Source organism: Gopherus evgoodei, chromosome 2 (genome assembly GCF_007399415.2).
Source record: "Gopherus evgoodei ecotype Sinaloan lineage chromosome 2, rGopEvg1_v1.p, whole genome shotgun sequence".
Taxonomy (NCBI): Eukaryota; Metazoa; Chordata; order Testudines; family Testudinidae; genus Gopherus; species Gopherus evgoodei.
In genome coordinates this window covers 26,887,518-26,900,128 of record NC_044323.1, presented here as the reverse complement: position 1 = coordinate 26,900,128, position 12,611 = coordinate 26,887,518, and the positions used below count along the sequence as shown (strand labels likewise).

The 12,611-nt window shown below is 48.9% G+C and overlaps 1 protein-coding gene across 1 annotated transcript in view; it reads left to right on the top strand.

Moving 5' to 3' along the window:
- CCNY (cyclin Y) overlaps window positions 1-12,611 on the top strand; it is a 227,100-nt gene that overhangs the window by 87,386 nt on the left and 127,103 nt on the right. The window lies entirely within an intron of this gene.

Here is a 12,611-nt window from a genome sequence, read left to right as displayed (position 1 = left end):
GGATGACCAAGCATTGTGTGTCTCAAGGAGCACCCTCATCTTTCCTGTCACATGTTGCAACCCAACTCAGCCCTTCTCCCAGCACTAACCTTTGAGCCAGTGCTGTCCTTTATGTATCCTCAGACTGATGGCTGTCAGTGTTGGGAGTAGTGGGGCTACAGGCAGCTCGGCTGCTCTACTACAGGATGCAGACTCTCCTGTCGGCATAATAAAACCACCTCCACAAGCAGCAGAAGCAATGTTTGCGGGAGAAGCTCTCCTGCTGATACTGCGCTGTGCACACAAGTGCTTATGTGGGTGTGATTTATGTCACTCAGGAGGTGATTTATTCACACTCTCGAGCGTCATAAGTTACACCAACATAACCTAAGGCCTCGTCTACACTACACAGTTTTGTCAACAAAAGGCAGGTTTCATCGACAAAACAGTGGAGGTGTGCACACTACAATGTTCCTCCCACCAATTTAACTCTCCTGCTATGCTGACAAAATAAAACCACCTCGACAAACAGCATAAAGTTTTTTGCAACCAAGTTAGAGTGATGTAGTGTCAACGTAGACACTGCACTTGCTTATGTCACCCTAAGTGGCTTCCAGAAGATGTCCCACAATGCCCATCAGGACTGCTCTGGTTAGCAGTTTCTCCTCCGCTGCCCTTCACTCAGGTATACAGGCATGTGCCTCTCCTCCTTTAATGACCCAGGAATTTTTGAAATTCCCCTTCTTGTTTGCTTGGCATGGAGAATTTACATGACATCTTCCTAGCTGACTGCAGTTAGTGAATCCCGTTTCCGCAGAGCTAGGCACTATTTCACACACACAGCCCAGAGTCGGTCCTTCACAGCAGGAGGCAATTAATGGCCCTGCACATATGCTTCACTGCAGCCCCCACACTAGCCTTTCCAACTCCAAACTGATTAGTGACTGACCGGTAGCAGTCTGGAGTTGCCAGCTTCCGCACAGCAATCACCGCTCACTTTTCCACTGTTAGGGCAGCTCTCATTTTGGTGTCCTTGTGCCGCAGGGCAGGGGTGAGCTCCACAGGCAGTTCCAGGAAGGTGGCTTTGCACATCCCATATCTGCATAACGATACAATCCCACCACTCAGTGCTTTGTTTCCTGAGCCCAGTAGTGACGGTTCACCATGTGCAGGTGCTCCATGAATGCCAGCATCAATCTTGAATTATTTCTTTCCATGGCACACAGCAGGGCATGGAGTCCTGTTCAGATTCACAGCTCATGAAATACTGTAGGATTAGCCGCGTTGTGTTCATAACGCTCATCACAGGACAGGAGAGCTGTGCAGGATCCATGCTTTCAGGCAGAGATTGTGGGTGCATAGTTTACACGTGCAGTTGAAAAATGGCGCGAAACATAGTTGGAAGCCCAGGGAATGATGGGACAGAAAAAAAGGCATCATGGGGTGGTGAGCCCTCTTCCCCCTCCCCCTCATGGTGCACTGCGATCCATTCCCAGAACTCCTAGTGGAAAAAGGTGGTGAGTTGCACAGTGGGATAGCTACCCACAGTGCACTGCTCTCTGTTGGTGTGAGAGCACCAATTGTGGATGTGCTCTGCTGACTCAAGGAACATTGTGTAAACATGCACAAGCTTCGTAATTACAGCCGTTAATGATCATGAACATAACTTAAGTTGACTTAACTGTAGTGTAGATGTGGCCTAAATCTGTGCTTTTCCACATCTCACTAACTCCAGGTGTGAGAATACAGGTATAGCAGAGAGAGAGAGAGAGAGAATGTGTCTGGGAGTCTGAGGTGAGGAACAAGCAGGAGAGAGAGACCAAGTAGGAAGAATAAGCATAGAAAACATAAGAGTAGAAGCCAGTGGTAGAAATTGGATAGAGGCCAAAGGAGAAAAATCAAGAAGTAAAGTAGACTTTTGAAGCAGGCATGAACTTAAAAAAACAAACAACCACCAACAAAAAAAACCACCTCACAACCCACACATGATAGGATCTGCAAATACAGGACAGACAGGAAATGCAGTAAAGGGGCAGATACTGGAGAAGACAGTAGTGAGACAGCAGAGATAAATGCTGCTGCTTTGACCTTACCTTTCCTGTAACCCCCCCTGGACTTTATTCTGAAAGGGGTGGGGGTTGGAAGGAGAAGAGAGTGAGGTGTTGCTTGAATGAAGAAGTGAGGTTGGAGTGGACATTTTTTTTTTCTCTCCCCCAAGAGTAGCCAAATTGCTCATTTTGCACTCTTTCCCCTTAACTTAAGGGCTCACATTCAGTCTCCATGTGTACAGTTGGAGGTGAGCAAAACCAAAAAAGGATGTAGTTGGGTGCAGAAAGGAGGAGAACTGGCTCTGTGGCCTGCTCTTGTCTCCTCACATCTCCGAGACTGTAGAGATTTTTATGCAGGGATCCAAATTTCCTGACTGGAGAGGGGTCAGGACTCAAGGGTGAGATGCACTCAGAAAGATTACCTCTCACCTATCCACCTCCAGGCCATGGAACACTGACTCCTGAGGAGAGTTTTGGGGGTGGCACTTGTTGCAAGACTCCAGAGACACTCTGTGGTCATATGGGAGCCTACTGCAATATTACCAATCCCCAGCATTAAAAAATCATGAGATTAAAAAACCAAAACCTCTGAATTGTTTTCATTTGTTTTCTGTTTAAGTCTCGTAGTGCACTTAGAACATGCATTTAAGCTCCCCCCGCCAAACATAAGTAAGGCTACGATTTAGTAAGGGGTATTTTTAGTAAAAGTCGTGGACAGGTCACTGGCAATAAACAAAACTGACCATGACTTACACTAAAAATAACCGTGATTAAATCGGGGGGGGAGAAGGGGGAGGACCGGGGGCCACTGCTGGGGGACGTCACATAGGATCAGTGGCACCAGGGGCCACGAAGTGTGGCTGATCCAACGAGCCATGCTGCTGCCCCAGGGCCAGTGGAATGTGGCTGCTCTGGCTGGTTGGCTGGAGACCCCTGCCCAGGGCTGTAGACCGCGGTTGCTCCAGTCGCCTTGGGACTGCTGCCGGAGCAGCGGTTGGTGTGGCTGTCCTAGGGGCTACCAGAGCTGGTTGGGCGGATCTGGAGTTAGCCATCCGGCCCCTGCAGAAGTCATGAAGGTTGCGGAAAGTCATGGAATCCATGACTGATATGGAGCCCTATCCATGAGGGCTAGAAACTTGTTTTTATTTAAAAAAACAAAACAAAACCCGAAAGCTGATTTTCTCTAATATTCACTGCATCTAGGAACTGGGGCTTGAAGTAAAGCACCAAATATTACACAGATCTTGATAAAATTTTGAGAGTTAGCAACAAAACATTACCAACCCCCCCCCCCCCACACACACACACCCGAAGTGCCCAGGGTGAACCCTCAACATTACCATTTTTCTGACCTTCCCACCCTCCCTGAAAGAAACATTGGGAAAACTGATGATGAAATGTTGGCATCAGTGAAGTCAAGTGGGAATTGTGTTGCTGCCTTTAGTGGGGCTGGGATTTCATCCATGGAGTTTCTCCTCTTGTCCCTGCATAGGGGATTACCAGTCCCTTAGACAGTATATTTTTTCTAGGCCAAGTGTGTTGTCTTTTACAAGCCTATAATGCACTTACGCACATTCATTGAGTTTTATTAACAACAATAGAGGGCCTATTATTTTTTTAACACTATGGCTGCTGTCAACTGAATCTAAATAGTAATAATTTAAATAAATAATCAAATCCTTGCAACCTTTTCCTTAGGCATAAAGTTCATATTTCCCAAAGTTAAAAAAAAACTACATTTATATTGATGCCAAACTTTCACAGAAGAAAACTGCAAAAATTTTGACTGCTTATGAAACTTCCAAGTATCGCAGAAAGTGAATCATGTTTTCTAAGCACTGTGTCCAAGAAGTAATTCCCCCCCGCTTCCGAACTTAAAGGCTGCATTGTGGTGGCTTGTTGTTTTGTTGTTTTTATTAGATGTGTGCATTTTGCTTTTGCTACCAGGGAATTCCAAGTTTCATAGATTCACTAATGACTTTGACTTATTTGTTACTGTTGCAAAAAAAAAAAAAAAAAAAAAAAAAAAAGCAAACGTGATTCTGAGATGCATTAACAGGTGTGTTGTAAACAACACACGAGAAGTCATTCTTCCACTTTACTCTGCGCTGGTTAGGCCTCAACTGGAGTATTGTGTCCAGTTCTGGGCACCGCATTTCAAGAAAGATGTGGAGAAATTGGAGAGGGTCCAGAGAAGAGCAACAAGAATGATTAAAGGTCTTGAGAACATGACCTATGAAGGAAGGCTGAAAGAATTGGGTTTGTTTAGTTTGGAGAAGAGAAGACTGAGAGGGGACCTGATAGCAGTTATCAGGTATCTAAAAGGGTGTCATCAGGAGGAGGGAGAAAACTTGTTCATCTTAGCCTGCAATGATAGAACAAGAAGCAATGGGCTTAAACTGCAGCAAGGGAGATTTAGGTTGGACATTAGGACAAAGTTCCTAACTGTCAGGGTAGTTAAAGACTGGAATAGATTGCCTAGGGAAGTTGTGGAATCTCCATCTCTGGAGATATTTAAGAGTAGGTTAGATAAATGTCTATCAGGGATGGTCTAGACAGTATTTGGTCCTGCCGTGATGGCAGGGGACTGGACTCGATGACCTCTCTAGGTCCCTTCCGGTCCTAGAGTCTTTGAGTCTATGTATAGGACTTATTATGATGGTTATCAGCAATGATGGTCAGTCACAAAAGAAAAAACAGCAGCTTATAGTTAAACTGTGAACAGTCTTTACTTTTCATTATATCAAAAAAATTTAACACACATCAGCCTTTATGTATTGGTTCATGCAGAATGTGAGAATAAATATGTAATTGCTGTTCAGAGTGAACATTTGGATTAAACAGCCTGATACAATTTACCTCAATTCTTTAATTCAATTGACACATAATTTTGCCAGCATCATAAAATTATTAGTGCCAAAGGACATGTTTTAGGATTGTAAGGGGCACTTAGGTCTTTTCCATTTCTAATTAAAATTAGCCTATTGTATAATTGAGTTAGTTTTACTACCAAGACACAATATACTCTACTAGTTGAGGATATATTAAAAAATAAAAATACTGCACTTGATATTAGCCAAAAAATCAAGAAGTTGACCCCTCTGTTGTATAGTCTGTTCTGTCCCATTCATGAAAAGTGAAATGGAAAGTATATGCACAAGTATGTGTATGCATATGTTTGCATATACAAATTAGAAATAACATGAATTATTACCTAGTTAGAGGAAAAACTGGTAAACTTGTGAAGAAATATGATTTTTTATGACAATTGCATTATTTGTACAGTGTAGTTCTACTCTTGTTTTCTCTTTTAAGTGTTCAGAAATGCACAGACATCTTTCTGATATTGCATAATGCCCTATATACCCAGTGACAATATGTTTGCCAAGTGGCCACAGCTTCATTGAACCTTAATATAAAATCTCCCTAAAAAATCTGCCCTAGCTGCATTGGAAAGGCGGTGTTTAAGGTCGGGGCGGCTCTGTTTTTTGTTGCCGCAAGCACGGCAGGCAGGCGGCTTTCAGTGGCGTTCCTGTGGCCGGTCTGCTGGTCACGCGGATTTGACAGTGCGCCTATGGGAGGTCCACCGGTGCCGTGTCATTGGTGTCCCTGCTGCCGAATTGCCGCTGAAGCTATGGGACCGGCGGACCTCCGGCAGGTTCTCCACTGAAAGCCACCTGCCTGCCCCCCTCACAGTGACCGGCAGACTGCCTCCCCGCAGCTTGCCGCCCCTGGCACCTGCTTGCTGCGCTGGTACCTGGAACGGCCCCTCTTTAAGGCTGAAAGCTATCCATGGCCCTCCCTGCTTTTCAGTGCTCAAATTCAAAGCATGCTAACATTGCCCAGGGCTACTTGGGCCCACTTGGTTCCCAAGACTGACCAAGGCCGTAGCTCCATGCAGAGTCACTGTATGAGGCAACTAACAGGCTCATACAAGTGCCTGGGCCTCCAAGAAATTAGATTAATGTTTGTCTAATGCCTTTCATCAAAGGTCTCCCAGTTTACAAGAAATGGAAGGATTACTATCTTCAAGTGCAGCTGTACCAAGATCAAAGTGCAGCGTTTCTTTGGGAACCTTCATAATTTAACAATAATTTTTTATGGGAGGAAGTGGATCTAAAATGCCATTTGTAATGCTGCTTTGAGTTCATTTTACATATTGAATAGTTCTTTGTACATTTTATTGTTGCAATTCTCGTTTGTTTCCCATTTCTGTTAGTGAAATTCATCATTGATTGTGTGTGAAGATTTTTGACGAAAATACTCAACCAGAGTAGTAGTTGATTTAGTTTTTGTTTTTTTGGCTTTTTAATTTTGATATCGGGACGTGTCTGCTAAATGTGGGAATGGAATGCTGTTCAAAATATGATTCTATATTGAAAAGTGACTGTATAACAATGTCACCCATAGGGTTGCCAAGTGTCCAGTTTTCAACCAAAAAGGGACCCTGGTGGCTCCCATCAGCGCTGTTGACTGGGCTATTAAAAGTCCAGTTGGTGGAGCAGCTGGGCTGGCAGGCTCCCTTCCCAGCTCCATGCGGCTCCTGGTAAGCGGCCTCATGTTACTCTGCTTCCTAAATGGAAGGGCAGCCACTGGAGCTCTGCGTGCTGCCCCCGCCCTGAGCTGTGGGGGTGGTGCCTCTGGGTAGAGACAGCGTGCACAGCCCCTGGCTGCCCTTCCACTTAGGAGCTGGACATCCTCGTTGCTTCCAGGAGCTGCTGGAGGCAGCACCCGGAGCCTGCACCCTCAACCTCCTCCTGTGCCACAACCCCTTCCCAGCTCAGACCCCCCACCTACACACACATACACTGTACTTCCTCACAGGGCCTGCACCCCTTCCTGCCCCTGAACCTCCTTCTGCATGCCAACCGCCCTGGCCCCAGCCTGGAGCCCCTTTCTGAACCCAAACCCCTCATTCCTGATCCCACTCTGGAGCCCCCCTACACCACCCTCCCCTGCACCCCAACCTTCTCTGCCCCAGCCCGGTGAAAGTGAGGATTGCGGAGGGAGGGGGGTTTGAGTGAGTGGTGGGTGGGGCTTGGGGAAGGGGCGGGGCTTATCTAACTCGGATCGCCCGGCACCGACACCTACCGAAGCTCTGATGACCTCAGTACCGTGGATCCCGGTCCCACGAGGGCCGTCGAATCCGGTGCCTGACAGCTCCCCAGTATGCACTGTGGTTGAGCCTGCTGTTCCCTTCACGCCGGAGATGTTACCAACGGCGAGGGCTCTCAGTGCCATGACAAAGTCAGTGCTGCCTGACCCCGGCACCGCCGGTGCGGGTAATACAGTCTCTTCAGGGGACTGTCCCCTGTCAGCACAGCAGAGCGGCACCGTTCATGATCACGGTCCCGCAGACACTCCAAGTCCTGTCGGCACGCCGGACACCACTGGCAGTCCCGGTGCTGTTTTCCTCGGTACTGGTCACACTCGCTGCACCGGTTGGTATCCCGTTCGCCGACCCGCTATCGGCACCGTTCCGACTCCTGGCACCAGGGCAGGTACCTTGACTCCTGTAGCCCTTCTCCGAGCCTCGAGATCTCGGTCGACCTCCCGACACCGTTCTGGTTGCGGGTCTGGATCTCGTTCCAGGTACCGATACGCCTCCCGATGCCGGTCCCCGGTGCCGAGTTGGGCAAGGTCCGAGTGAGTCAGAGACTCTGCCTGTGCCTTCTTTTAGTACCTCCATGGCCGTCCGGACACGCATCCGTGTCATCCCATATGCGCAGATTTTATGCTCAGGACCACGATCCTGATATGATGGCCAGCGGGCGCCAGCCCCGAAGCAGAAAGAGGCTTGGCGAATGAACATGCTTGGCCGCCAGGTGTACTCTGCAGGGGCCCTGCAGCTCGGGGTAGCAAAGCAACAAGCTTTGCTTAGCTGCGATAATTATAGCACCTGAGTGAAGGAGTTTCTCCCTCAAAACTTCCACCTGGAGTTCGCTGCCGTCTTGGAGGACGGGGGAAAGAAGGTTCCCAGAGCGTCCCTCCAGGCCTCGTTGGACGCAGCAGACTCTGCGGCCAGCACTCTGGCCTTGAGTGTCGCCATGAGGTTCATTTCATGGCTTCAGGTTTTAAACCTCCGGTCGGAGCTGCGGTATGCCATTCAGGATTTACCTTTTGTTGGTAAAGGCATCTTCGCGGCAGAGACAGCCCCAGACTGCGAAGTCTGATGGGCAATAGGGTCCTAATGCGTCTCAGCATGTATACGCCAGCGACCAAAACGCAGGCCTTTCTGGCCCCAGCCGCCATACTCTGTGCCTAGCCACAGGCAGAACTCTGGCAAACGGCAAGGCCAAGGTGGTCGCAGACGAACGTCAGGACCCCTAAAGAGCCAAAGTCAAGGTCCCTTGCAATTACCACTGGGACCAAAGAGGGACCTTCCAAGGTTCACCTGAGGGCGGTGTACCAGTCGCAGGACGGGATCCCGATCCCGCTTTCTCCTGGCATGGCCCCAGTTACTTTCAGATCGCTGGGTCCTGCGCATGTTGGAGCATAGGTACCACCTTTAATTTGCTCCAGCCCTGTCCCCCTTCAGCGGACGAAAGGGGTAAGGGGTTTTACTCCCGTTATGCCCTAGTCCCCCACTCGAACACAGGTCTCAGACCTTCTTGGTCCTGCACGGACTCAACCGGGTTAGGATACGGTTGGAGTTCTGCATGGTATCCCTGGGAACCATTATTCCATCCTTGCCTCCTGGGGGCTACTGTGCCGCCCTGGATATGAAGGACGCGTACTTTCGCAATGCCATCTTCCCTCCGCACGGGAGATGCCTCCGCTTTATAGCCGACAGTCAATACTCCCGGTTTACGGCCATAGTCGCCGCCTACCGTCGCTGATGTCGGATATGCGTTTTTCCGTATCTGGACGATTCGCTTATCCGAGGAGACTCTGAGACACAAACCACTCAGCGCGTGGGCATCGTCACGGTCTTATTCACAGGTCAAAGCCTGCTGTTTATTATAGAGCAATCCACTCTGGTTCCCACGCAGAGGTTGGGCTCCCTAGGGGCTATCCTGGTCTCCTACCTAGCCGGAGCCTGCTTATCACAACTGCGATTTTAGGCGATGGCAACAATCATCTGAGGTCTGAAGGCTTTCCCAACGACCTCAGCTCGTCCTTGTCTCAGTCTCCTGGGTCCATGGTTGCCCGCAAGTTTGTAACCAAACACGCCAAGCTCCGCCTCCGTCCTCTCCAAGTCCGGCCCACCTCGGCGTACCGCTTGGACAGGGAGCCAATGGTCATGGTAGTCACCGTTCCCTCGAACGCCTTAGGCTCCCTAGAGTGGTGGCTAACTCCCTCCTTGGTGTGGACAGGGATGCGTTTTCATCCGCCCCAGCCCTCACTGCCCCTGACGGCGGACGCCTCATCTCTCTGCTCGAGTGCTCATGGTTACCTCTGAGCTTAAGGCCAAGGTCTTCTAGGGAGCTGGCATTCCTCATCAATGCCCCAAAAATGAGAGTAGTCCGCCTGGCATGCCAGGGGTTCCAGCGGCAGCTGCGAGGCCGTTGTATCTCGGTGTTTACAGCCAACACAACGGCCAGGTGCTTCATAAGTATTCAGGGGGGACATAGTCCTCCCCCCTTTTTTATCAGGAGGCCATCCATTTCCGGGTCTTTTGCATGGCCCACTCGATGGAGCTGGCGACGTCCTTTCTCCCAGGCGTTTGGAACGTCTTAACTCTTTGCCTCAGCAGGTCTTTCCTGCCTTACGAGTGATCACTCTGCCCCATGTGAGGCGTCCCGCTTTCCGGAAGTGGAGATGTTTCCTCACACAGACCTGTTCGCTCACCGCGAGAGCAGGAAATGCCAGGTGTTCTGCTCCTTCCAAGGTCTCTCCTCGGAATCGATCTTGGACGCATTCCTGATGCCGTGGAAAGGCCAACTGCATTATGCCTTCCCACTGTTCCCACTGGTTCATTAGGTCCTGCTCAAACTCCGCAGGGGCAGAGCGTGCATCATCATGATCACTCCAGAATGGTCCAGGCAGCACTGACATACCACGTTGCTCGGCCTGTCAGCCTAGACCTCATGACTCAGGGCAACGACAGGCTTCGTCACTCGGACCTGCAGCCTCTTCACCCCACGGTGGCTGCTGCGTACCTGAGTCGGGGTGACAGGCAGCTTTCCACCTGGTCAACGTACCAGGCCAGGTGGAATCGTTTCTTTTACAGCTGCAATTCGCTCGATCTTGCTCCTGCTGAGGTCTCGATCCCCTCTATTTGGCCTGCCTCTGGCCTTCAGCGGCAGGACCTGGCGGTATCAGCGCTGAGGATACACTCAGCAGCCATCTCTACCTTCCAGCAGGCTAAGATGGACATTCAGTGTTCTCACGCTCTATGGGTTCGAGGTCCCTCAAGGGCTTGGAGCGCTTGCACCCTCGGGTGCGCTGCCCAGCCCCGACCTAGGACCTCAACCTAGTCTTGGCCAGACGGTCTCTGAGATCAGAGCTCTTCCGGGGGTTCCGCCGTACACTAGGTTTCACAAAGACAAGGTGCAGTTATGACCGCACCCGGCTTTCCTCCCTAAGGTGGTTTTGGCCTTTCATGTTACCCACAGCTCAACGCAATGGGCACAACCGTTGCACTCCTTGGACATCTGTGGAGTGCTCGCATTATATTGTGCTGACAGAACCATTTCCTAAGGTGCCCCAGCTCTGTCCCGGTAGCGGGCCAAAGGGAGGGCTTGCTTGTTCTCCTCTCAGAGGATCTCATCTGGGGTGATGGCGGACATCCCCACTTGTTATGATTTGGCTCATATTTCCCCAAGCCACATCAACGTGCATTCTACCAGGGCTCAGGCTTCATCTGTCGCCTTGCTGGCTCGTGTTTCTACCCATGAGATCTGTCGCGAAGCTCCATTGGTCCTCGGTCCATATCTTTGCTTCGCAGTATGCCCTGGTTCAGCAGTCAAGAGAGGCTGTAGCCTCTGGCTCAGCAGTTTTATTCTGCCACATTTCACTCCGACCCCACCGCCTTTGTAAGTCTTGGGATTCACCTAACTGGAATGGATATGAGCAATCACTCGAAGAAGAAAAGACGGTTACTCACCTTTGTAACTGTTGTTCTTCGAGATGTGTTGCTCATATCCATTCCACACCCGCCCTCCTTCCCCACTGTCGGAGTAGCCGGCAAGAAGGAACTGAGGAGCGGGTGGGCCGGCAGGAGTATATATGGAGCGCCATGGTGGCGCCACTCTAGGGGGCGACCTGCCGGCCCACTGAGTTGCTAGGGTAAAAGTTTTCCGACGAATGTGCACGCGCGGCGCGTACACCTAACTGGAATGGATATGAGCAACACATCTCGAAGAACAACAGTTACAAAGGTGAGTAACCGTCTTATTCTACCCAAACTAAACTTTTCACCGGGTAGAACTGGACATTGATTGGTACTTAGTCAATGAAGAATGGCAGAGAAGTGGGACAGCACAAGGTATAAAGTGGGAACAAAGACCTAGATAATGCAGAATTTTTTCAGCCAGCTATTTGTGCTGCTACCTGTCAGAGAGGTTGGAGTACAGCCTGTCATTCCTGATTGGTGGATTTGAAAGTATGAACAAAATTTTAGGACACCTTCTGTTGTGCATATTCATTAACAGACACATGGCTTCTTCAGACGTTGGATTTTCAGACTAGTAACAAGCCAGGGCAGACATGAGTTTTATCAGGAAGCAGACTTTGAACAACCTTCTCATCTTAGTTGGGGTAAAGACTTTGTTCTCCTAAAAGTGATAGGTAGTTATTTACATTCTTTGAATCTACTGTCTCCTAACATGAGACCTTCTTATCATTATACATACAAATAGTTCATAGAAAACTTTAAAGAACCTATCGATCTGTTGCATGTCCATAAAACTGATAACCTTAATGACTTCGACTGTAGCAACTGTATGGTATCTCACTCTGGAAATATTGTTAACCATTTCTAGCTCTGTTGTTCCCACTGAAAGTATTGAATAAGTGTAGTATTCATGTTCTTCATTCACTGATGTGAGGTAGTTACCCAGGAGTCAAAACCAAAACCGATGGATAATGTTGTCTTGTGCAATCTGGGACAACAGTCTTTGGTCGCAGTTAGTTGGGAGGCAGAAACCGCTAATTGAGTTATCCTTACCAACGTAAACTGGCCAGGTGAGATTCTGCCCAAATTCATCGTATTTGTGGGCAGGGCAAATACAGGATTGTCTGCCATATCAAAATCGGGAGTCTGCATTTATTATAATCTGTGAATCCCACAATTCCAGAAATAAACGTAGGTCTCTGGATGCCCTATAAGCTAGCTTTGCAGCATGCCAAGTGGACTGCTTGAACAATGAGCATATTGCAAACTTCAGGATAGCTGATAGCAATAATTGCATTTTGCTCTAACCCTCCCGTTGTAGCCATTGCCCAGAAATGCAAAGACAAATAAAGCTGCATCTCCCAAAGACTTATGTAATCAATCAGTATAACCTGATTTTTGTCTTTTTTTCTTTGGGAGGGTGGGGGGGCATTTAGTGGGAAATGTTGTTGTTCTTTGCCATGAATTAATATCAGGGAACCTATAAAAATCACTTAGCCCCTGAAAGAAATGGTGGTTTACTTGGT